The following is a 24,728-nucleotide window of genomic DNA, read 5'->3' on the forward strand; positions in this document are numbered from 1 at the left end:
CCTGGCACAGGGCCCGCTACCGGGGCGTACGGGCCTCGCCGAGTCCCAGGACAGACACCCTAACCCCCCTCTCTCCCGCCATGGAGAGAGGCGCTGCCCCACCCAGAACCGGCGGGCACGGAGAGACATCCAGCCATGTCCTTCAGGGCCCGCCACCGCGCCCCTCCAGCCACTCCTCAGCCTCAACCGCAACCTCCCCTTCTTTCCTCACCCCCTCGCACACAAGCTCTTGCTTGCCCCTCAAACCAAGAGCTAGCTCCCACCCTCCGCCCTTTTCCGACATCTTAACCCGGCTCCCCGGCCGCTCCTCCCGAGCCAAAAGCGTCCCACGCCATCAACATGGCGGCCGCCACAGCCTTCTTCCCCACCCCTCCCGCTCCCCACCGCGGCCGCGCGACACGGGGCCTGCCGGGAAATTGAGTCCCCGCCCTGTATGCTGCCGTGCTATTGATCCCCCAGATAAACTACAAACCCCAGAAGTCCTCGCGCCTCGATGGCGCCAGCCAATGGCTAGGCGGCATGGCGGCCGGTGGCCCCGCCCCGGCGGGCTCTGGGGTGATGTCATTGCCCAGCGGGGCCGCGGGGGCGCGCCGCGCGCCGCCGCTCATTGTGCTCCGCTGGTGCCGCCTCCGCTGGACACGGCGGGGAGGACCCGCTCCCGCTACATTCCCGACCGGGGCCGCCCTGCTCTTACTCCTGCACCGCCCGGGGCGCGCTGCCTTGCTCTTGCACCGCTTGGGGGGGGGCTGCCCTGCACAGCACCGTGGGCGGCCCTGCCCTTATCCCCGGAGAGGGCTGATTTGAGCCGAGCCCCGCTGCTCCTATCCTGGGGATCCTGGCCCGAGGGTGGCTCGGCACCATCCCGAGGGGCTGCGCTGCTCGGGGAGTGAGCACCCATTCCCGAGCGGGACTGCCTTGCGCCTAAGCCCGCTGCGCCCATCCCGGAGAGCTGCCCTGCGCCGGGTGGGTGGCTAGCACCTATCCCAGAGGGAGCGGGCTGCCGTGCGCCCATCCCTGGGGGCAGCACCTACCACGGGAGTGCGGGGACTGCAGCGCGCCCAGCCCCGCTATCCCCGCCGCGGGGCGGCCCCGGGCTGCCGCTTCTCCCGTCGCCGGTGACCGGCTCCTGGCTCCCACCTCGTTTCATGTTTGTGGATAGGGAGGAAAAATCCCAAACCAGGTTAGTTCTGCGCTCCTCTTCTCTTTTTTGTGTGTGTTTTTCCTTCTCCTTTTACCCCCTCCCCGCCAGGCCCCTGTCTCTCTATGCGCTTCCTCGCACTGTGTGTTCCCCAGCGGGGAGCAGCGCTGCCGAGCGGGGCTGCGCTGTCTGTCCCTGGCTCTGCTGGAAAAGGAGGAACGGGGGAGAAGGAAGGGGAAAGACCCCTAGCCCCCCAAATAGGGTCATCCATGGGAGATGAGTGCCCCTCGCCGCCTTTCGGGCCCGGTGGCAGCCCCCGGGAAACTCCCGCAACTCCGGAATGCTCCGGGCACCCCGAAGCTGCGCGGTCCCGAACCGGGGGTACCGGCGGGGAGCCCTGTCTTATTTGTCTCCTGCACTGGATAACAGCGGAAAATAAGATGGATTTTGAATTGCTATCGCTAAGCCCTGCTAAGTCTGAGAAACCCGGGGCTCCTGGGGATAAAATAAGTACGGGGTGCATTTTAGGATGGTTTTGGGGGCGCTGGTGTGTGCTATCGTGTGGCTTCAGTGTTTTGACACCTCTATGCCTCCCCTCTTTCAGGGAAATGGGGGAGATTTGAATCCAACTGGCTCTCAATCCTGGCTGTTTGCAATTGGTCCAGCTTTCTTTTCCAAGTCACATAATGAGTTTGTGTCTTAAAAATTGTCGATTGGACAGCCTGATGGTATATTTCAACTTCCAAACTACTACTCTGACCTTTTTCACTTTTATCATATATATAAGAAATGCCTGTATTTTAAACTTTGTAGAAAGTCTGTGGTCCAGCAGAGCTTTGTTTTACTGTGCCTTTTTGGTTTTTTCCTTGTTCCTTGCTGTTTGTGAGGTGCAGTTCAGATCTTTACTTGAACAATGCTAAGATATTAGAGTAATATACTGGATATTTTTTTGTTAATATGTAACATCAGAAGGTTTTATCCCCTTTTATTACTACATTACTCCTGCAGTTGCTGGTGGACCCCAGATATCCCATTTTGCAGTGGTGGCAGGGAAATGTATGCACACAGAGGGGTCCTGCTGGCCTCAAATCTGTCAGCGTTTCTCAGTGCCCTTTAAAGTTAATCCACCCCAAAGCCCACTTGGAGGCTGTTCTGAGAGTAGGAAGAGAGTGTGCAGCTGAGATGATATTTTTAATTTCCCCCCCCCCCCGCTGCATATTTGCTTCTGCGCTTCTCTTGTGTAACTGGCACTGTGTGTCCTCTGGCAGGGCTCTCCCTGGAATCGCAGTGCTGGGGAGAGGGTGACATGAGTGCAGTGGGGACAATGAAACTCCCTGTTTGATTTGCTTGAAGTGTTTGTAAACACTGAGGCAGTGTTGGGGTGTCCCTATGCAATGGATGGCATTTTACAGCTTTCCCTCCTTAAGTGAGATAAACATACTGCATCCACATCTCCTCCCTGCATTTATTTTATCTGTGTTTTTTCTTTCCTTCCTCTTTATTATTGACTCAAAGGGGAAGAACAACAGCGCATGCAGGCGTTGCCTTTGGTTGGTCTTTTTTAAACATTTTTATTTCCTGGAATGGTGTTTTCCTCTTTATTTTACAAGGGAGGGAACGGATAATCTAATAGAGGGTTTCCCATCTTGGCTGTAAAAGGAGCAGTTTTACGGCAGTGATTTTGTTAGCCTGGGATAGAAGGCACTGGATATGAAGCAATAATTTGAAAGTGTAGACTGGGAATTGTTCTGGGAAATACTGATACAGAAATTGATGAGAACAAGCAAGGAACCCATGGCCAGGAATTTTGTATTTAAGTAATACAATCTTATATTCTGTTTTCATCTTCCCATATGTATGTATCTTTACAAATATGTATTGCTATTTATGCTCATTTGGGGTGGTTTTTTTTCCAAAATTATTACATTTGTTGGGTTTAGAAAGATTTGTGACAATGTGTGCTAGCATTTTAAAGTTCTATTATACTATAACACGAGGTGGATTAAAAATGTACCTCAGAAATCTACACTATTATTCAGGTGAAACTTTGCCTTGCAGCAACTGAAATATAGCACATAAAAAGAGACCAAAAGCTGAAAATCACTCTGTAGATAAATGATTGCTGTGAAAAAGTAGAGATGAGCTAAGGGGCCCTTTTCTTGTCCTACAAAGACCTAAATGCAATGAACGTGTTTACTGTGATTCAAGAAATCCTCAAGATGCCAGTTACTGAAATTGAAGAGAATATCCCAGAAAGACAGCACTAAATATTTCCTCAAGTCTTTTACTCTTTCCCTAATTTCTTACTAGTGTCCAGTTTCTGAAGGGAGATTCAGGGCAAGGTGGTCTCATGGTCATACTCTGTAGAGTTTTCTTATATTTTAGTCCTGTTCTTAATGAAACTGAGTATGATGCCAATGATTGACTTCTTAGTAAAGCCAGAAGTTGCATCTTTGCAAATTGGTTTTATCAGCATCACATATTTGCCATGCACTGCATTAAATTGCCCAAAACTGTTGCAGAAAGAGATTTAAGCTGCTCTGGGATGTTGGGTGTCACCCAACCTCATGTACAGAGGGACCCAAAGACTGATGAGATGAGGGGAACTTGGAAGAGCCAGAGCTGGGCCAGACTTGCTGACTTTTAAGCTTAATTTTTTTCTTTGCTCCAGAGGTGAGCTATGAGAGGACAGTGATTTCTGTAGCCTGGAGTTGGGATCTGGCAAGGCAGCTGAAGTTCCTGAAGCAAGAGGTGGATGGCTGAAGGTGGCTCTTCGGGGAGGAACTGAACAGTCCCAAACAGGCATGGGGAGGGAAGGTGAGAATGGGGCAGTGGGAGAAGGGTGTCTGCAAGCAAACGGCCTCTGTTTGTCACCTTACTGTGAGAGAGCTTTCCTCTGTTGGCAGATCTATGCTTTGTGCTTCCTGTCTTCCCAGCCCCAGCTACAGGTGGTCGGTATTGCTCACTGCTTGAGCTGCAGTGTTGTGACTCTGAAGCTGTAGAGAGCTCTTGGTTTCAGCTCTGGAGCTGCTCTTGTTTTGTCCTCAGTGGGGTGGCCAAGCTGGCATCCATCAACTGGCAAATTGAGGTGCTTGCTCTAAGTTTTGTGGTGTGTCCCAGATGGGTGTATCTGCAGCTGATTTTTTGTGGGAGTGATAGATTTGTTGGCATTTTCTTATGGTTACATAAAATGTAGCCAACAAAAAGATTATAGTACCTGGGAACTAGATCAATTCCTTTTCTAATTTTAAAGCATATTATCTTTTTTTTAGGACAGGATCAGCAGTTTGAGTGCAAGCCTTGTTCTTGGTGAGTACAGAAAGAGGAGTGGGGAATGTGCTAGGAGCTAATTCATGCATATTGTCAAATAACCACCCAGGCAGTGTGAAAATTCAAGAGATTCATTGCAACTATGTGGCTGGCATGACAGGAGTGTGGAAAGTAGCACAGGATGGGCATACCTTGCAGTGACAAAGCTGTTTAGATATTGATGCTTGTATGGATGTTTGTCTAACTTTTTGTAACAGAAGATTTAGGAGACAGTAAAATCATAACCTGTATTATGAATAGGTTTCTGACACCAAAAACATCAGCTCAGTTGGAGAGATGTTGGGGCAGAGATGCTCAGCAACAGCCCTGCTTTGGCTGGAGGACAGATGAGATGACCTAAGGCAGTGTTTTGATTGACTCTCTAGTTTCCGCAATTTCATTTTGCAGCAAGCCATTTAGCTTCCTGCTCCCCCCCAGAGTGATTCTGTCAATAACTAACTAAATTCTCATTTTAGTTTTGATGGCTCTCTTAGAGTAGGAAAGAAGTGATCTGTCATGTTTGCCATGTAATTCTGGTTTGTCTGTGCATAAACTGTGAATTTAAAGGGGGGGGGGCAGGGTGAGGTGAGTCAAATATTCCTCAGATGCTAATATGTTGAAATAATTAGGGCACAACAAGGATAAACTTGTCCCTTAAAATCATTGTCAGGATTTAAACAGAGTCAAGACCACATTGAAGTCTGTTGCTATTACAGTAGTTTCATAACTAATCTGTGCTATTAAACATTGTCCCTGCATAAGGTATTAGTGAGATTTGTGTTATAATGTCATTTGATTTCACCTTGCATAGATAAAAATAATTAGGGAGCTTTGTTGCTTTGAGCTGAGGATGGATATTTAGGTTGTGAACAGCTTGAGACTCAATTGCTATTTGTCATCTTGCCTTGCCTGGAGTAACTGCCTCTTGCTACACTGCAGAGGTGTGCACTCTTCCCTAATATACTTAAGGCAAAATTTAAACCTATTTAAAACCTATTTAAACTAACCTAGCTATTAGTTTCCAGAGATAATTAGGGAATACTTGTACAAACAGAGTAGAAAATCTTCAGTAAAGTCTAACGGAAATCTGCTTCTGTCCTTTTAAACATCACAGGATACCTTGTTTATATTCTTTCCTTTTAGCAGAAATGCTTTCTTTTAGGTTCTGCTGAACTACAAGTTAACTGTAACCTTTAAGTATCTGAATAGTGTTTTCCTTTAGACCTTGAAAAGAGTAATGAGAAAAGGAAAGAGAGAAGAGGAAGTGGAGGAAAAGCTATGCTGGCATGAAAAAAGATGAGCTTGCACATGGCTTCTCAAAAGCGTGTATCCTGCGGGCTGAATTTAAAGGGAAAAAAGGTGTTAGAGATGCCAAAGTGTACAGAAGTCTGTCCTGCTAAAGATGCTGTCCATGGAGGGAGGGACTTCATGCAGGGCCCTGGCAGCCCAACCCACTGCTGCACTGTTCTGCTTCTCCTCTGCAATGAAGGTACTGAAACTCTGCTTTTTTGATTAAGCAAAAAGCCAGTTACTCAAAGGGCAGTGTGTGTGCATTTAAAGTGGGAGTATTTCTTCATATAAATCCAGGCTGTTGTTTGCAAAAGAGAATTGTCAAGGAACTACCATCCTGTAGGCTGGTGCTGAGCCTTGATGCCAATTTGTTGGGAACAGTGCAGAAAATTAATCTGTGTATGAGAGTCTCGCATCCCACAGTAGCAATCATTTGCATGTGCTTTCTGGAGTATTTTGGACAGAACCCCTCACATCCAAAAATAGGAGCTTTCATTGCTTTGGCAGGGGGGATCACCCCCTTACCTGGCTGTGGAAGGATGGGATCCCTCTCCAGAGTAATCAAGTAGTTAGGATAGTTTTAGTTGGAAGGAACCTAAAAAGATCATCTTGTCCAACTATGTCTTGAATATTTACAGGCTTGGGCTATTGCCTGCCTCTCTAAGAAGTCTGCTGCAGTGTTTTACCACTCTCTTGGTAAAGAAATGCTTCCTTCTGTTCAGTCTGAATCTCCTTTGGTGCAGCTTTGAACCATTCCCACATGTCCTATCACTGAATCCTAGGATAAAGAGATCAGCACCTCCCTCTCCACTTCCACTCCTCAGGAAGCTGCAAGGAGCAATGAGTTCACCCCTTTTCTTCAAACCAGACAAATCCAAAACCTTAGCTGCCTCTCACAGGGCATGTCTTCCAGCCCTGACAAAGATGTATGGGGTTATATGGAATGTTTCACTACTCAGTGGGATGTTGCCACTGAGATAGCACCAGCTCAAGGGGAACTGCTGATGTCATTATTCCCACCTACTTTCTCCCTTCTTGTTTTCCATCTGCCTAAGCCTCTCCTTGCTCCAGTGCAATCACCCTACCTCCCCTTTCTCCTCTGCTCTTCTTCTGTCTAGTGATGTTCAGCAGTAACCTTTAAGAGCTTGGATAGCCCCAGACTACAAATGAATCTGAGAAATGGGTATAAAGGGAGACTTAGCTGAAGAAGATGTGATGCCAATAGGAAACAGGTTATTAAAGATGCTGAGTAGAATAATGTGTATCTGGTTAGTAGATCACCCCACCTATGCGTGCTCTTCCCTGAGACAGATGAAACTTAAGGCACAGGAATTTGTCAAACCCTCCTGTCTTTTCAGTGGTCATTCTTTTGCTATAAATACCCATTCATCCATAAATACAAAAGTGACGGGAGATCTAGAAAAATCTATCCTCCAGAAAAATCCCGGATCCATGTTCAGGACGTAGATCGTGAGTTGAGACGTGAACGCCAGCGTTCAGATCTACGGCCAATCAAAGAACAACTGAAAGGGATTGCCAGGATTAGAAAAGAGATTTGGGGTTTGCTACGTTGCAAAGAGTACTTTCAGTAATGAAAAGCTGACTTGAAAAATTATCATTAGCACTTCTCTGTGATTTAAATTTCATTGCCTGAACTCAGAGAAATGGAGGATAGATCAGTCAAGGCTTTTTATCTAACAAGGTTCTAAAGGAAGCCAGATTCATGTCTAATTAGTGAGAAGTTCTTCATGGTGCCATCTCTTAAGCTTCCAGGGGCTAACATGTGGTGTTTTCATGACAGTCGTGGTTGCAGCATGGGAATATTTACCTAAAATAACACCCTTCATTAAAAACATGGTAACACAACCTTGTATAACCCGAATTATTGACCTCAAGAAATCCCGTAAAGGGTGTTCATGCTCTGTGGTCCTGTTGCTTTCTGATGGTGGAAGAAGTTTTAAATTCTATCTTCTCCAACATTGGAGATTCAAGCTTTATTATAATGGCTACTGTACTTGATTAACTGAGAGAGGGGACAACTGCCACTTGAAAAAATAATAATTTTTTTAGTTGTTCTTTCTTTATAGCTATTTACACAAATACCTGAAAAGTAAATGTAGGCTTAAAAAAGCTTTTCTGGCTCATTTGGTCTCCCTGCTAGTCCTCTGGAGACATCAGATTATTCCATCCTGAGACACGTAATCTTTAGATGTGAGAATCAGGTAGCCTGAAATTGCTGTGGGGCTGTCAGTTCATTTTTGCATATGAGGAAGAAGATTAAGAGAAGTAACATTAGCCTTTTTATTCTTCCATCTCCCTTGAAGTTCATGGTGCAGTGTGTCCTGTGGAGTATTAACTCGGATAAACCTGCAGTAATGAGTCTAATTAAACCCCAGCAAAGACTGAAGAAATCTCTAGCTCTCACAAAAGGGTAAGGGCATATTTTGGATTTCTATATGTCTCTTGGCTGCTGAGGACCTTGAAATGGCTGGTTTCAGGTTCTACATGTGGTTGACTGCAGATGTAGAGGGAAGTTCAGCCTCTGTGATGATAGGTTTGGGCTCTGCTCTTCTCTGTAATCCCACTTTCCATGGCATAATTACAGAAAGTGCTTTCACTCTAAAGGAAATGTTTTAACATAGTTTGCAGCTAATTCCATGTTTTCTATCTAAAATACACTCAAGTGCAGCGAGTGTCTGCACCATTGCAATTACTCCAGCCTTTTGAGCAAGAGGTGTTCTCCTGTCTGTAGCCACCAGAAGACAGAAGATTGTAGCACTCTCTAATTTCTCACATATCTGAAAATATAAAAATCCTCACAGAAAATATTTGCTCTTGAGAACATTAGATAGTTGTGGGGGGATCCTTGAACAATGTTGGCTCTATTAAAAAAAAATAATTGTGTAAAGACTGTATCCATGTACCAGCAGCTTGAAATTGCAGAAACAGAGTTGGTGCCTGATTTCTCTATTGCATTTATCCTTGTTCTGAACAATTTGTTCCTTCTAAAAAGGGAACTGTGCCCATTTTCTTCAACTCAGCAGTATTCACATTTCTAAAATGTGGTAGTAGCATTTTGCTTGGATTGATGTGTTTGTGTGCACATAGAAAATCCCAAATAAATGCAGGTTTCTGTTAACTCTTTACTTTCAGCAGGCAAATGGGAAATGTAAAGTTGAGCTCTTAACTCCATGTTGATAGATTCCTGCTCGATCTATTTAGGAGAGGGAGGCATGAGTGTTAGACACTGCTGGAAACTGCTTTGTGGGATCTGTAGGAATGAAGTCTCCTCTTGTGTTGTGACCTGCTGTTGGTATGCCCTGACCACATGTAGGGATATAGTGTATGTTCAAACAAAGAAACAAACAGTGTCTTTTAGCAGTCACTAACCCCAAATTCTGAAGTATTTTGCTTCCCCCTCCCCCCCAATTGGAAAACAAACTTAAATATATCCATATTGTTATCCCGAGGTACTTCTCAGTATTTCCATTATGTTTGTAAAGGATTTTTGCTAATGTAGAGTGTTTCCCTCTACTAGGAAATCTTTCTTTCCTTTTAAGTAGCACTTCTGTTTCCGCAGTTCTGCAGGAAACCTGTGTCTTGGTGCACTCGCAGATGGCTGTGCAGGTCACTGGTCTCTGTGTGTCACTAGGAAGCACTGACATAATGGTCTTCAAAAGCATGGCCTGTGAGAAGTGTCTGCTGGGTCATGTTGGACATCGCTGTGCTGGAGATACTTGAGATTTCTCTGTCCTGTGCCATTATACATGGTTATTGTGGACCACTCCTAAGCTTTCTACTGCAGAGGTGAATGTAGTATGTGTAATTTTTAAAGCTCCTTCTCAAGCTGATGCATGGCCAGAGATGTGTGCTTCCATCATTAGTAACTTCACACTGGTCATTGTGAATGGTCAGACTTTTGTCAAGGGCCATCTCACTTATATCAGGGTTGTCACTAACCTGTTGTGCCTCTGGATTGGAAAACTGCTTGGATAAGTCAGTCTTAAAATTAATCTTTTTGCTAGGTTAGCTTTTTGGGATAGTGTCCCTAGGCTGATTCAATGTGGGTGGTTAGCTGGTATTTAATAATAATAAATAAAGGCATCTTTAAAACAAATTCCCTGTAGTTAGAAATTCACAACTGAAGAAATTCAAAATAAATTGAGTATTGATTTGCACAATGAAATAACCAAAGAAAACATTCATTGTGGGCTGAGGCTATTTCTGTTAGAATAAAGGAAGCTGATTCTGAAATAAATACTAAATCAAGTATCTCATTAAAATCTGCAGTTTTACAAAAGCTGTTGCCACAGGAAGGAAGACCCTAGTGTGAATTATTGTTTTACTGCAGCTGTCAGTCATTGCAGCGTGAACATGTTGCACCAATTTGTAAAGTAGCCACTAGTAACCAGGTCATCCTGCTTAAATGTCAAACTTCTTGCTGGAAAATGTGTGAAACTACATAAAAACTCTTTCCATCTTGTTAGCACATCTTTCACAGTATTTCTCATTTTGCTTGATGACATCAGTTCTTGAAGATACAGAGGAAGGTTTTAAAAATACCTCCTGGGCAATGCTGGGTGATGCTTAGCTAATGAATTTATTTATGTTTGTCTGATATTCTGGAGGGTTAGTCCACTTCCTCTGATGCAGTTTTTGAGTCATCACTCTCTTTATAACTGTTCCTGTATTTTATGTGTAGATTGGATTTCATTATCCTTGATAAAGTCTTTGAGATAGAACTTCTATCTGTTAGTCCCTACTTTCTCCAGTGAGAATCTGCAGTTCTCTGCAGTCTGTTGGTGTTACTGTAATGTGAGTAACCAGTGCTGTAACTTGGGTGGGAATAGCCATTAGTGATTTTGGGGAATGACAGTCTCCTTAATTTCACTGCAAATCCATCTATATAATTTGCAGTTTCGTCTAGAATTACATATTTTGTATTTTGAAGGCAAGACAACTGAATTCTGCATCTGTTTCGTGTTTACAGGCAAGCCCTTTCTAAACTTTGTTTCTTGGTTGCCTCCATCTGTAAAATGGAGATAACCTCAGAGGGATGCCTTGAATATTCATCAGTGATTTATTGTATGCTACTGAAGAGAAGTGTTACCAGCAATGCTAATGAAGTTTATTACTCAGCCCCTCTGCTGCACATTGATTGATATTTCAAAGATCTGCAGTCTCCACAGTGAGTGCTAGCAAATTCTTAACTGGACTTAGCTTGTAGATGACACTAATAACTTCGATTTACATGAGGCTCTTCCTTTGGAAGAGCTCCAAAGAATTTTATAAACTGTAATGCAAGCCATAGTGTAAATATTGCCTTAGCAGCCACCAGCTATCAGGGAGTTGCTGTGTGATGGATATTGCAGTGCAGCTGGCAGCTGTACGTGAGAAGATAGCAAGGAAGAAAAGTAATTCTGCAAGTGGTGGAGGTGACACAGGGAGGGAAATAAGAAAACAAACAGACACTACCTGAATTGTGATTTTTTTGTTTGCTTGTTTGTTTTTTGTTTTTTAACCATTGATGTGATTGATTCTTATAGATCAAGTGACTCTCTTGTGAAACATGGCATTTTTGTTGTAGTCTCACAGTGTTGTGATATTGGTTCAATTCCAGTCAAGCAGAAAGAGCTGTGCTAGCAACAGGGTGTTTTTTCTTGCAGAGTTTGTTTGTTTTTGGATGTCTTAATTCAAATACTGGGATGCAACAGTGTGATTTCAGTGGTTCCTCAGGCTGGTGTAGCTGGCTGTGTGAAGTCTTCCTCTAATGGAGGCAAGAGGCACAGTTACTTGGAGTTTGCCCTGTACATCAAAAAGACTGGAAGGCATACCCCAGATAACTTACTCTGAAGCTGAAGTCCCATTAACCCTAAATTCTCTCAGAAAGTGTAAATAGTTTTGCAAAGATGTTGGCTTAGAATTTGTTCTATTTGGTTGGGTTTGTTCACTGAATGGTGGAGCCTTGGCTTCTGCCCTGAATCATAGGCACCTAAGTTGCATTGTCTAAATAACATTGTTGTTATTTTAGGTCCCAGACACCATCACTGGAGGGAGATGGCAGATTCAGAAGTGCTCAGAGATGTTTGTCTCAGATGTTTGGTAGGGAAGCCAGACCTTGTATAAGACTAACTTGGACATTTTGGTGAATTCCTCAAAGGCAGGTAAGACAAATCAGTGCCACTGGGTACAGTGTAATCTGCCAGAGCAGTTAGTGCTTTAATAGACTAGACACAGGTGTCAGGGTGTCAGATCACTTAGTAATAAAGAGAATCATCAGTTTTTGTGTCCCATGCAGGAGCATCTGTTTTGGAAAGGTTTTGAGCACTTTCAACTCTGATTGCTGAGTGCTGAATCTTCAAGGGCTCAGAAGCACTAGACAGAGGTTTAGAAACTGGATAATGTAAAATACATAGTTACAATTGGAAGCTATGATAGGAATATCTGGATAAGAAATGCATGGCTGCGAAGCGTGCTCTTGATGGGCAGCACTGTTGTGAAGAACCAGCCAGTTGCAGCCAAACAAAAGATGTCAAGGGCAGAGATCAGCCCACTTAGAGGTCAGTGACAGGTCATCGCAGCTGCCTGGTGATCAAAAGAATTGTAGAAATTATGTTGTTTTTGTAATTTTGCTGAAACACTGTTTCCTTTGGTAACTTTTGAGCCTGTTGGTCAGGCTAGATGATTGCAAAAGCTTGTTTTCCTAAGAAAACAGGGTTAAAGTGTGTATAATGTTTTAAGGGGCAGGGAGCTTGTTGAATTCAGATGCTTGTTTGGCAATGCTCATCCAACGCTTGCCTGGTGTGGAGAAGAGGTTTCACTGCATCATCTTTAGGCTTGGTCTGGGCAAATGAGTATTTCTGTTCGTAGCACCTAATGTAGCACCTATTGACTCAGCAGTCAATAGGGCATAGTTTGTGGCTTGGCTTCCTGCCTGGCTGTGTGCTCACACTAATCTTACAATAAAAACAAAATGCAAAGTGTAATTATAGCCTGGTGGATGAATTTATATTTTTGGTATGTTCTGTTGCTGGGAGTATTTTAAAGCCACTGTGTCCGTGATTCTGGTCTTTCTAGATATTTAGAACCCTGTCAGCTCTGTATTTTGCTAGGCCATACTGTCCATTAAATATATATATTGATAACAGTCAATGAGTGCACTAATGTTTAATTCAGTACATTTTTCAGGTTTAGGATCCCACTCATCCATATTGTTGTAATCGGTTCCTCCTGGAAATACTGTGGTAATTAGAGGAGAGTCTGATTTGCAAGCATTACTGTGACATGTGTAACCAACCTGTCTTGTTTTGAGCCTTTCATTACCTCTACTTATGACTACAATTGTGTGCCATCTCAAGGAGAAGTATGAACTTTTCATTTGCATGTTAATGACACTTTGTCTGGGAAGGTGTTACAGGGATTCAAGCAGTGCTATGCAGAAAAAATGTGTCTAGTAAGTAAACAATTTTGACTGTTAGTGGTTCAGACGTTGCTAATAATAAAGGTGTTTTTTTTCTTCTGATGTAGCAAATGCAACCTTTCAAATGGGCAAGGCAATCGGTATGATTTAGGAAGAGAATTGTTACAGATAACTGCTTCCTGTAATCAGCATCTGTCTCCTCCTAGAAAGGAAGGAAGGGCTTGTAACTTGTGTGCGCTTTTTAAAGGCAGGATGTGTTAACTGAGTCTTAATATGTGTTGTGATACATAGAGATACATTGAAAAAAGCTGTACGCTGAAACTCACTGGATTTCTCATGTGCAAGAGCTGTATGTTGTTGGGAGTGTGGGCTGTTCTCAGGAGCTGAAGGACTGATGTACTGGTTATTTTGTCAAGCTTGTTTGGCATTTGAGGGATTTGTGCAAAGCTCTGACATATCACTCTCAAACTTCTAGTTTTAGAAAGGAACATTTGTGATTTTAGCCTAACCTTGAAGTGGGTCCCAGTATGCCTTAGTGTGTGATTGAGGTCGTTTGTCCTCTTGCTCCGAGCGGCTATTTTGGCCGTTCCTGGGAAAGTAAAAAAGAGTCCATCACACTTCTGCTTTTGCATGGGAAGGGGTCCCTCTGAACAGTCACAGAAATCCCCATAAATATTAAAAATACGTTCTGTGTCATACTTAAAATCCTTCTTCATAATTCCCTACTCTTCTGTTTACAAGAAACCTGAGCCACATCTTTCATCTCACCATCAGCTCTCAGTCTGATGGATCCAGGAGGAATTGCCATTCTTTGTAGATCAGACCTGGAGGAAGATGAGTGGCATGGGCATAACAGCCTAACATTTCCATTTAGGACAGTGGGATAAGCCTCAGGAGAAGAGACCTGCTGCTTTAAAGTAAGAGCGGCCATTCAAGCAAGATTCATTCTGCCTCGTGCCACTGTGTCTTGCTGCAGCATCCCGTAGCCCATCCTCATATCCTGAATAACTGTGCAATGGCAAAACGATTTCCACCTAGTAGAGCTCAGCACTTTCTGGTGAGTGACAACAGGTTATGGTCACTAACAGGCAGGGAAATTTTTGAGTGGGCGAAGGCTTAGTGGGTGTTTGTAGGGAGATCTGACCAGGTGAGAGGAAGAGCATGATTGACAGGCTTGCTTTTGCATTAAGGATGATTAGTGGGATGTAGCCTAGTCTGTAAGATGAATGTGAAAAGGAATGACAAGGAGTTGGGGAACCATAGAAAGAGAAAAAGTGGGAAACCTTGAAGATATAAATGGGGAAAATTGGGAGAATTGTGCTTTAACAGTATTTTTTTTTTTTTTGAATGCGAATGCCAATGATCCAAGATGAGGTCTGTTGTGGCTAGAGAGGGACAACTGCAATAACTGAGATGTGAGAGGATGCTGGACTTTTTTAGAAAACGTCACTGCTGTACTTCATCAGGAAAAAACTCTCTTGCCAGCTGAGATTAAACCAGTTCTTCACATGAATGACCTGCATGAATAGGAAAGGTGTCAGTTGGCCAAGCTTTGGTTGGGAAGGGAAGGGCGGTTCTGTGAGCTAAGGGAGGACAGGGTTTAAGAGGAGGTGGATGATGTCTGTTTTAAGCTAGAAAACTGAAGTCTTCTTAGATGAGTATCAGCTACCTGATATTTGCATTGACCAGTTCAGTTGCTGCATGTTAAATGCAGAATGTTAAATTAGGGTAGAAAGCATTTCTATTGGAGTCTGGATAAGGGAGAATTTGGGCAGTTGCAGAGCAGTGGATGTCGCCTGTCTGCATGGGGAAATGGTGGTGTCATCATGGGTGACTTCTCCTCCAGCACCTAGGAATGAGTGGGAAGAGAAGCTAGAAGAAAGGATTATATTCTGGTTTGGTAGCTCTAGCTTTTGTACAAAACTTATTAATTAAAAGGGGAAATTTCCTGAATATAGCCCTAAAATAGTTCCCAGAGAAAAATACCAGCCCTATTACACCTTTGTAGCTAAGTTAGAATAACAGAATATTCTGAGTCAGAAGGGACCCACAAGGATCATTGAGCCCAACTCTTAAGTGAAAGGCCTGCATGGATCAAACCCACAACCTTGATGTTATTAGCACCATGCTCTAACCAACTGAGCTAATCTCAGCACTTTCTTGGCAGACAAAGACAAAAATGTATATAGCATGATACCAGAGCAGAGGAAGGCAGATATTGAGACTGCAGAATGACAAGATAATCATCAGTGATAGTAAAGAAAAGCAAAGCAGAGTTTGGAATATCAGTGGGAAAGAGGTTGAAGAGATGAAATAGTCCAACAAAGAGAGTTTAAGGCTTAGGTCTGGTTTCCATGGGGGCTACTCCCAAATTTCTGTCCTTGGGCAAATCACTTGTCTGTTAGTTTTCCCTGACTTGCTTGTGTGTATAGAGTGCTCAGAGGTGGACAGTAATGCTTAGTAAGTGATTTTTCTTAGCACAGAGTACTGTTTGGCCATCGACCTGCCTTGAATTTAAGTGTTATCATGGTATAGACTTGAAGTTACTCTTAATAATGAAGAAAGGGGGGAAATGTGCATACTGTTTATGCACAGCTTGCTCTCCCTTTAAAATTTAAAGGATGTACAAGTGGGCATGCATGTGGTGGAAAGTGTGCAATAGTTACAACTCAAAGGCTTCACTCAACATGTAACTCCACCCTTTAAAAAATGCCACAGGCTGCTTTCAGCGTAACAGACAAAAAAAAATTTGTAATATATTCTGTCAAAGCACAACTCATTTATTTTGTTGGAGTCCATACAACCTTCTGTACAATCTGGTATAAAGAAAAGTTGTATTGTGCACACTGAGGTACCAACAAGTAGCAAATAACAAAAGGGAGAAGAACAGTCTAAGAAGTGTGCAAAGCAGAGGTGCCACACATATAGTCTGTAACCTCTGGTGCTTTTAAATAACCAGCTGATGTTTGAGTTAGTTTTACATTTGAAGTTTTGGTTGTTGTAAAGGCATGATGAAAGACTAATTTAATCATGGCTTCCTAATTCCTACATGTTTATCACAACCAGGTTCTGGGTCTGTCCAAGAGTGCATTTGTGTTGAGGGTGAAGGGGATGATGTTTGTGACCATGCTCAGACCTTATTTTGCTGGCTTTGGGGCAGAGATGAGAGGACACAGACCTGCTCCAAAGAGCACGTGCTGTCTTCACTGACTGCTTAAGTGTAATAAAGGTACAAAAAAATGCAAGCGTGGTGCTTTACATGTGACCCTCATCTGCAACTATTGTACCTGGGAAGTCTCACTTGGTGTTTGCTCGGTCTTGTGGGAGGGGGGAAGAGAGTTTATTAGTTGCCAAGAAAAGAAACTCAATTTAAGTGAGCACTTGGAGCTGCCGGCTGTAACCCCGGGCAGTATGTGAGGCTACTGCAGAGCAGCAGCAATAGAGCCGTGAACCAAAGCATCAGATTAGTGAGCCCACAGTGAAAACTTTTATTTCTCCACTGGAGGTGAAGTTCTTCACTCCAAAGGCTTTTTTGGACATGGAGCACTTTTCTGTGCCAGAAGCCAACCTACTATTCTATGCCAAAACAATACTTAAAACCTGTCCACTTGCATTTCACCACGAATAGGATACTTGACCTTTAATACCTAATGTTTCCCTGATTGCCTTAGGTTCTTTTATGCTTTTGACAGTGAACAAAAAGTCTATTTGTGACTTACAAATGCATGTTCTGTTACAGACGGATGTGTTAGCTGGGGCTGTAGTGACTGTTGTTCAGGCTGGCACTGAGATTTGCACTGAAACCTGATTTGTGCTCAGGGTTTGAATTCAGATTCCCAGATCCAACGCATAGTCTTGCCAGGATATGCATCTCCTTTGCAAATTTAAAAATGAAGGATTTTCTAACTTTTGGCAGAGGCAACCCCACAGCTTTTAAGTTTATCTCTGTAGGTAGCTGTAGGTGTCAGTCCTGGGTTAGAGATTGTTTTTTGCCAGTTTGTTCTTCCCATCTTCCCCTCCAGGCAGTATTTTTCCTGCCCTTTTTTTGCTGTGCTGCACAGGGATGCTCTTCTCCAGAGTGTGGCTGGCTGGACTCATGCCTTCGTGCTCCAGCAGCATCTGCCCAGACATCCTTATCCCAGATTCATGCCATATCCTTCTGTTCTTCCTGTTTTCCCTGCCTTTTCAGTCTATACATTTTATTTCTTCCTTTTATAATCTTAACCTGAAATTGCCTCACAGTTTCTTTAAACCATCTTTTTTTTTCCCTTTTAAACCTAGATCTTTACAGCTATTATTTGTTTCCTTTCACCATCACCTCTAGAAATTCATAGTACTGCCAGCTAAGCAAATACCTCAGTCCAGATGAAGGCAATTTTACAAGCCTTGTTACCCTGCCTGGATTCTTTACCACCACAGCAACTTCTCTTTTGCTTTTGATCGTACATGTATCCAGTTGTTCAAGCTGTCTCAGTTTAAGTTGTTCTGCACGTGACTGTTGCAGAGACATTGAGGTGCTTATGCTAAAAGAGAGCAGCAGTGCACATTAAGAGTGAAGTTTTCCACTGGAAAGAAGCTAAATAGGTTGGAGAACAGAGTAGTTTGAAAAGGTGGTTCAAAGCTGGAATTCACGTGTTCTTGCTTGAGTTAGCTGACTGCAATAACATTGTGCAAGTCATTGCAAACCCTGTGTTTTCAGAGAGAAAACAAGTGACTTTTTATAAATCTGCTTTTAAAGTTAAGAGTTAAGATAATGCTTCTGCACAAGCTCCTTGCACAGAGCTTTGCAGGATGGGTGGATCTGGGCTTGCAGTGCCACTTCAGGGCAATGCTGATGACTGTTAGGTAGGAAAGAACAAAATCTCAAGTGCCACGTAAGACCTGTCCTGCAAGCTATCAAAAGCAGAGCCAAAAATCTTATATTCTGACTTCTGGTCTTGGTTTTCACCTATTTTCTCTGCTAAGAGGATAAATATGCACACACACACAAAAAAATCTGTTCTATTCTCTGATCTATGGTACAGTCCTGGATATCCAATCTCAAGTCACATGTAGTATAGAAATACATTTAGAAAGGACTGGAAATAAATATAGAACTTCTACGGAAGTCTTGTCTTTGCTTTAGATGGACTCCATTAAACATGACATCTCTTTATATCTAATGACAATTAGCTGTGCAATTAGGAGCTGTTGTTCATATGTTGCTTTATACTTGATGGCAGTGTGCTGTGCTGGGGGCCAGCAAGGCTGCGCTTGCGCATGGTGGAATAAATGGGGAGCTGAAACATGAAGAGGGAATTCTGTATTTTACTAAATGAAAATGTCTTATGTTGAGTTTTGAATTACAAGTAATGTTTTTGGGTAGACTGTAAAAAAAAAAACAAATGGTACTGGTCCAAATAGTTTTGTGCAAAATTGGGAAAATGCAAGGAGTGAGCAAATGTGAGATATGCCTTACCCCCATAAGCGCAGTCTGTCTGGCTTATGCCATCTCCTTTGACAAGCTCTATCCTAAAGAAAAATATTTAAGTATATATGTATTTAAGAAGCTGGTAATGCAGTCTTTTTTTTGTGACTGAAACACTTTCTTCCAGGACTGTGTGTCAAGATCTTAAACATGCGAGTGTAGCCAGCTGGCATTAGCCTTGAGACTAAGTCTCCTAGTTGGGATGAAAAATATCTTCTCTGTTGTATCCCTTCAACTTAAAGCAGTAAAACTGTGTGGTGTCCAACAGTACCAGCCCACTCTGCTGTAATACCTAAAGATAATTATTCTTGCTTGGTTTTGATTTTCTATCTGTTTTCCTTTCTCTCTCAGCCTGGCTTTTATTTGCCTTTGGCTTGTGCTTTTTCCCTTGCCCATCCCTCCCCACATCCACCCATGTGCACAGCAATCCAGAAACTTTAGACTCTAAACCAAGCCAGCAACCATTGCATGGAGAGGATGCTGCAGGACCAGCATGCTGGGGGGGTACTCTGGCAGGAGTCCTCCATGGAAAAGTCCTGTTTGCTGCATAGTTGGCTTATTGCCTGGGTGAAAGAGCAGAGTTCCTTTGTCACATGGGTTGTGATTGCATTTCCAGTAACTTCAGCAGCCTCAACGTTTCATCTTTGTGGTGTGGGTAAGGGTTAATGTATGAAGCTGTGATACAATTCACAGCGTTGCAGCTGAAAAGTTATTGTGGAAATCTGTTTCTCTCGTACTCGATACACAGTGACCTCCTTTTTGTATGTGCAGGCTGTAAATGAGAAAGTAAATGTTTCACCTGCAGTCCTGCAGGCACAGCCTGACCAGGGAGGACGATGATGAGTCTCCTTCCTTCTGCCTCATATCGAAAAGATAAAGGATCCAAACTAGTTATCCATGTGTTATCCCACTGCCTTTAGTTAATTTGGTTGGGTATCCCTGATTGTGGGTCAGTTTTGTGGGTGAAGTTTGGGGAGGAGCATGGTTCAGTTTGCTGTCACAATGAAGGCTGTGCAGTGCAAGTGGACTGAGGCCAGGGATTTTGGTAGGATGTGGCCCTTGGTGTATGTACACAGCCAGTGTTGGAGTGCAGTGGTGCAGTTTGACACATAGCTGCTTTTTCGGGGAAGTAAGGGAAGGAGCTTGTAGCTTTCATTACAGAAGGGGCTGCTTTCCAGCCAGCCACACATCTGAGGTTGTGCAACTTCTGGTCTCCCGCATGGAATCATGGTGGATGGGGGTGCCAGAAAAAACCTACCCCACAGAGGAGCATCGCTTACAACATTGTGCAATAAACATTATTCCTTAGGGTCCTGTTGCTCCTTCTAGACAAACGGTCTGGCATTGAAGCCCAGGAGTGGAGAGAGATTTGCAGGAGGGGAAGGGCTGGAGACAAACCAACAAACTAAGACCTGGTGGTGAAATGAGTGATGTAACTGTGCTGTGTGGATATCCTCAACTTCCCAGATTTTTAGCATGCATCCAAACCCAACAGGCAATGTGGCTGGAAAGAGCAGGCTCTCTGGGGACCTGTTGTTGAAGTTACAGCCAAATAAATCTCCCACCTATATTTAGAAAATCTAAATGTGTGATGCTGGTCATTCAGGCAAGGTGCTTTGGATTGCCTGGGTTGGAGCAAACACAGTGGTGTCTTTGCTGCTTTTACCTGTCTGGCAGATTAAAACTCAGCCAAATATCCATGGATTTGGCTTGCTTTGAGAACACATGAAAAAAACAAGCATTGTTGGACATGTGGCAAGAAATGACACAGTGATGCTGAGTGTGGGAGCAGGGGAGGGGACTCATGCTGCTGCCAGGTTCTCCTGGCCATGCTGTGCTGGCAGCCTCCCCTGGGAGCTGGTGGCAGAGCTGTCACAAAACTGAGACCCCCCTCGTGGCTAGTTCAGGCTCTCTTTGGCAGGCAAGAAGTCACCACATGTAAGAGCACATGATTCTCATTACCCACGCCTGAATGTCTGCTGGGACTGAATTGCCTCGATCTCCAAGAGTTGCTCAGTAAGAAACAGCAAACATTTTTCCTGGGAAGGAGCAGCTGTTTATATATAGTGCGCTGTGGGTTCATGAGTGATTATTAGGAAAACATTCCTTTCTAGTCATAAAAAGGGCATTTTTGTTGTCTCCTTTCCTCTAAAACACACAAGTTGGAGAGTCAGGGATTTTCATTTGCCATGACAACCGATGAAACCACCAAGCCATGTGATATCTTTGTCCTTCCCATGATTAAATCTTTTCTTTAAATGTTTTTAAGGCCATGTTGCTGACAGTGTTGGGAAACATCAGGTGTTATTTGCTTTTCTCATGTAGACTAGTCAGGATTTAATTTGTATGTTTACTTGGGAGCTGTAGAGAGCTGGGGGATATTGATAATTCCATGATTTATGGTAAGGACAGTATCTTAGTTCAGAATTGCTGTACTGTACTGATGTCTTAGCCCCCCCACTCCCTCCCTCTTTAAGCCAGTGCTATTGCTGAGAGGTCCTGTCTCCCACAGGACAAAAACTATCGTGGGACCCATCAGTGCTGCTGAACAGTCAAGTTCAGAGCCTTGGAGATGTTGGTTTACACGTGATACAATAACCAATTTATTGACCCAATAAATCTTTTCCTGTTCTTATGCCAGGGCAAGGTTTTGCAAAGACAGAAAGTGTGATGGCTGTGACTCTTGGCCTGGTGCTTGTGAGGGTTTCCCTTGGTTTCAGGTCCAAGCACTTCACACTAACCAAGAACTGGTGCGTGGTGTTGCTGTCAGCAAAGCTTGAGTGCCAGCATTTATTCTCTTTTAAAAATTGCTATCTTCTGCTCAGGAATTTCCCCAGGGTGCCAAACATAGATTGAACACAAAAAACCCCCCACAAACCCAAACTCAAAGCCCAACCTCAAAAGCTGCTCTGTTGCTAAGGAATAAAAATAGATGGTCACAAACACAGTGCTGACATGCCAAGTCGTGCCCCCATGACCACGCAGCTTTGAGTGTGAAGGTTCTTGTCCCAGTGACAGCACTGCTCAGGCTGCACGCATCATGTTGGCATCAGTGCCTGTGAAGACTGGCTACTGCTTGTTTTAAGTAAACAAGAAGAAATAACTTTCTGCTTCCTAGTCTTACTCCCCAAGAGGTCAAAACTTCAGTAGGCTGCTGCCAGGAGATCAGTAGTAGTACAGGAATATCTCTGTATCTCTATCTGCTATTATCTATAATACAGGAATGTCTATACAGGAAAAGCCCTGAGAAATTGTGTTTGTGATGGGAACGTATATTTGAGCAAAAGCACCGTGCTTAAGGAGGTCCTGGGCTGTGTCACAGAGTTGTTGGTCATTGACAGTATCAAAAGGGTAAATATTGGTGCTGCATAAACTGTGGTTGTGCCTTCACCTTCTCTCCAAATGCAGATCTCTGCAGATCTCTGCAATAATATATTAACCCATGTGGCAGAAGATGGGGAGTAGCTGACCTGGGAGTGGAGGTGTGCAGAGGTGAAGACATGATTTATCTGTACTAGGGAGCTGCTGTGACCAATGCTGTCTTTTAATGTGTGTGTGTGTGCATGCACATGCAATGCTTGGTTTTGCGGGGACCTTCCTGCTTAATCCTCAATGTACCATTTCCTTCATCAGTTTTAACCAATAAATCTCAAAGACATTTTTGGAACACATTTTTTTAAAATTATTTTTTCAGATTTTAAATTATTAGGTAAGCTGTCTGAGTAATGTCCCTGCAGTGGTAGGAGACTTAGAGCAGAAAGCTTCCACTAAGTGCTGCTTTTTTGTGTTTCAGGATTTGTTTCAGTGCCAAATTTAACCTATGCAGTGCCTTGAATTGCAGCTGGGCCAAAGCTGAGATGAGGTTTTCTAACAGCAGAAAGCTGCCCTAGAACAGTAACTGTACTTTTGCCATGGTTTAGGACAAATAAAAAGTACCATAACCACCTGAAACCATAAGGGGAACTGAAAATAGACTACTCGTTAGCATGTGAGCTGAAATTTAACCAGAATATGAATACTGTTACTTAATTTCTGAAGAGACTTGTGATATCCTTATGAAGATCTTACTCAGGAGCCATGATATGAAATTACCGTTGAAGAGATACTAAAGATAGTAAACATACTTCCAAACAAAATTACAGTCTGTGACCAGGGCTGTAAAAATCTAATTCTGCTGTCCCACCCTCAAATTTTTTTTCACATCTGGATTGAGTCCCTCCTGCAGCTGGCGGGGTGCAGGCAGGGCTGGGAACCTTCCCACTGGAGGCATCAGCTTAAACCAGCCCTAAAGCTATGCTCAAGTCTCTATTGTTTCTACTTTCTTCCCTTTCTGAACAATTTGTTTTTTGTGAAACATCTGCTGCTCTGGCAGATACCCGCAGTTAAAGCTGTACCACAGTGTTTCTTTGCAGAAATGCAAAGAATATTCGCTGTGAGCTCAGCCACTTGCCAGATGGGATGGTTGATCCCAGCCGAGAGGTTTCCATTAGATGAGGCCATTTTTAGAGGGGAAAGCTTCTTACACGGTACAACGCTTGTGCTGGTGGTGCAGTTCCATTAGGAAGCTGAAGCACATATACTTGGGTGCCTAAGCATGAATGTTACAGGTAAAATGTGCTTCCCGTCTGGAAATAGGAGGTGATAAATGGGGCAATAATCAACTTAGAACCCATTAGCCCAAACTTGATTTTAGGGGCAGACAAGGTCCTCTAATTTGGGATTCTAAGCTCGTCTTTGGAGCGAATGGGGACCAGGGAGATGAGCTTCCCTGAACCTCAAGCTGTGGGGTGCCAAGCACAGCCCTGATCTCAGATGCCTGAAAGTGAGGTTAGATGAGGTTTAATTACTTATTACTTCTACTAGGTTTGATAGAGAAGTGATGTAAATCCCAGTAAATCACAAGCTTAAGCAGAAATAAAGAGGTGGAAATAATGGCTTATTTTTGTCAATTAAAAAGCATTCTTAGGAAACAAAACCTTATTAGTTTTTTTTTAATTTTGTTCACACCACAGTCTGACACAATCAAAACAAACTGATCAACAGCAGTAAGACATGTCACTGTAGTTAGAAGTTGAGAAAACTTTCTTGGATATACTTCTATAACCCAGACTAATGTATTCATATTTCACAGTACATTTATGGTTCTTATGTCATTCGTTAGTGGCATAGTTACACTTGTGCTGCTTCTGCATTTGCAACCTCATTTGAGTCATGATGTTCTTGTAAATAATTTATTGAAATTCTTTAGTTATGATAGCTTCTCTTGTATATTTTCAAAAATGGTGGAGTCAAACTGTCTAATCTTGCAAGTGTTTTAGCAGAACCCTATCACCCAGTGTCAAAACTTCTCCATGTATGGCCACGATGCCAGCCCAGCAAACTAATGAAATAGGAGAGTTCTTTGCTTCTTACCCACTTGACATGCACAAACCTTTCTTCTAGATTGAGGATGAATTGTTTCTCCACCAGCTTTGCCTCCTTGCAAGTTGGGCAACCTGGACTTCACTGCATACTGTCCCCACAAACCTTGCTCAGCTCGTGGGAGACACCTGGGGTTCAGCCTGATCCTGCACCTGGTTTCTAGAACCAGAAATTCTCACCTAAGTTCCTGATGGGCTTAGTGGGTCGGGTCTTGGTGTGGGAGCTTTATTTCCCATTGTAGAGAGCTGGACTTAGGCAGCTTTCCTGGCTGTTCCATACAAGACGTGTTTCAGTTATCATTTGGCTGTAGTTTAAAAAATAATTTTGTTGGGTTTTTTTTTCCCCTTTGGGAAGAGGCTGTTATTTTTGAGTGGATAAAACAGCATTTTTGGCTGGATTTCTGGCAATGCAGTTTTCCACACTTGGAAGTCAGCCTGTCTGCTGTGCTGGCTGAGTCTGTAACTGCTTCAACACACAAAAATGTGTTGCTGCAGAGCATACAGCTTGGTGGTCGCATGATGTGCTAAAACACAGCCAAGACCCATGGAGTGTTGTTTTGAGCATGCAGTATTGTGTCTCCATCTCCAGGCACGTCTTAAAGATGTTTATAAAAGCATGTATTAAGGTTGCATGAACTTTTTTTTGCAGTCAAAAACCCAGATTCTGACAATAAATGGAGTGTG

At 43.4% G+C, this 24,728-nt stretch overlaps 1 protein-coding gene across 9 annotated transcripts in view; it reads left to right on the top strand.

Annotated features, from left to right (window-relative positions):
- The first annotated feature begins 80 nt into the window (after window positions 1-80).
- RAB30 (RAB30, member RAS oncogene family) overlaps window positions 81-24,728 on the top strand; it is a 49,450-nt gene continuing 24,802 nt past the window's right edge. The window contains exons 1-4 of one of the 9 annotated variants that reach the window (XR_010428205.1): window positions 81-1,180; window positions 3,810-3,955; window positions 4,411-4,447; window positions 11,769-11,901. The gene's annotated coding sequence lies outside the window, so the exon portion shown is untranslated. Of the gene's footprint in view, window positions 1,181-3,809; window positions 3,956-4,410; window positions 4,448-5,669; window positions 5,935-11,768; window positions 11,902-24,728 lie in introns of those variants that run through there. The other 8 variants (XR_010428206.1, XR_010428208.1, XM_064644988.1 and 5 more) reach the window with 8 other exon arrangements.

This window comes from Pseudopipra pipra, chromosome 2 (genome assembly GCF_036250125.1).
Source record: "Pseudopipra pipra isolate bDixPip1 chromosome 2, bDixPip1.hap1, whole genome shotgun sequence".
Classification (NCBI taxonomy): Eukaryota; Metazoa; Chordata; class Aves; order Passeriformes; family Pipridae; genus Pseudopipra; species Pseudopipra pipra.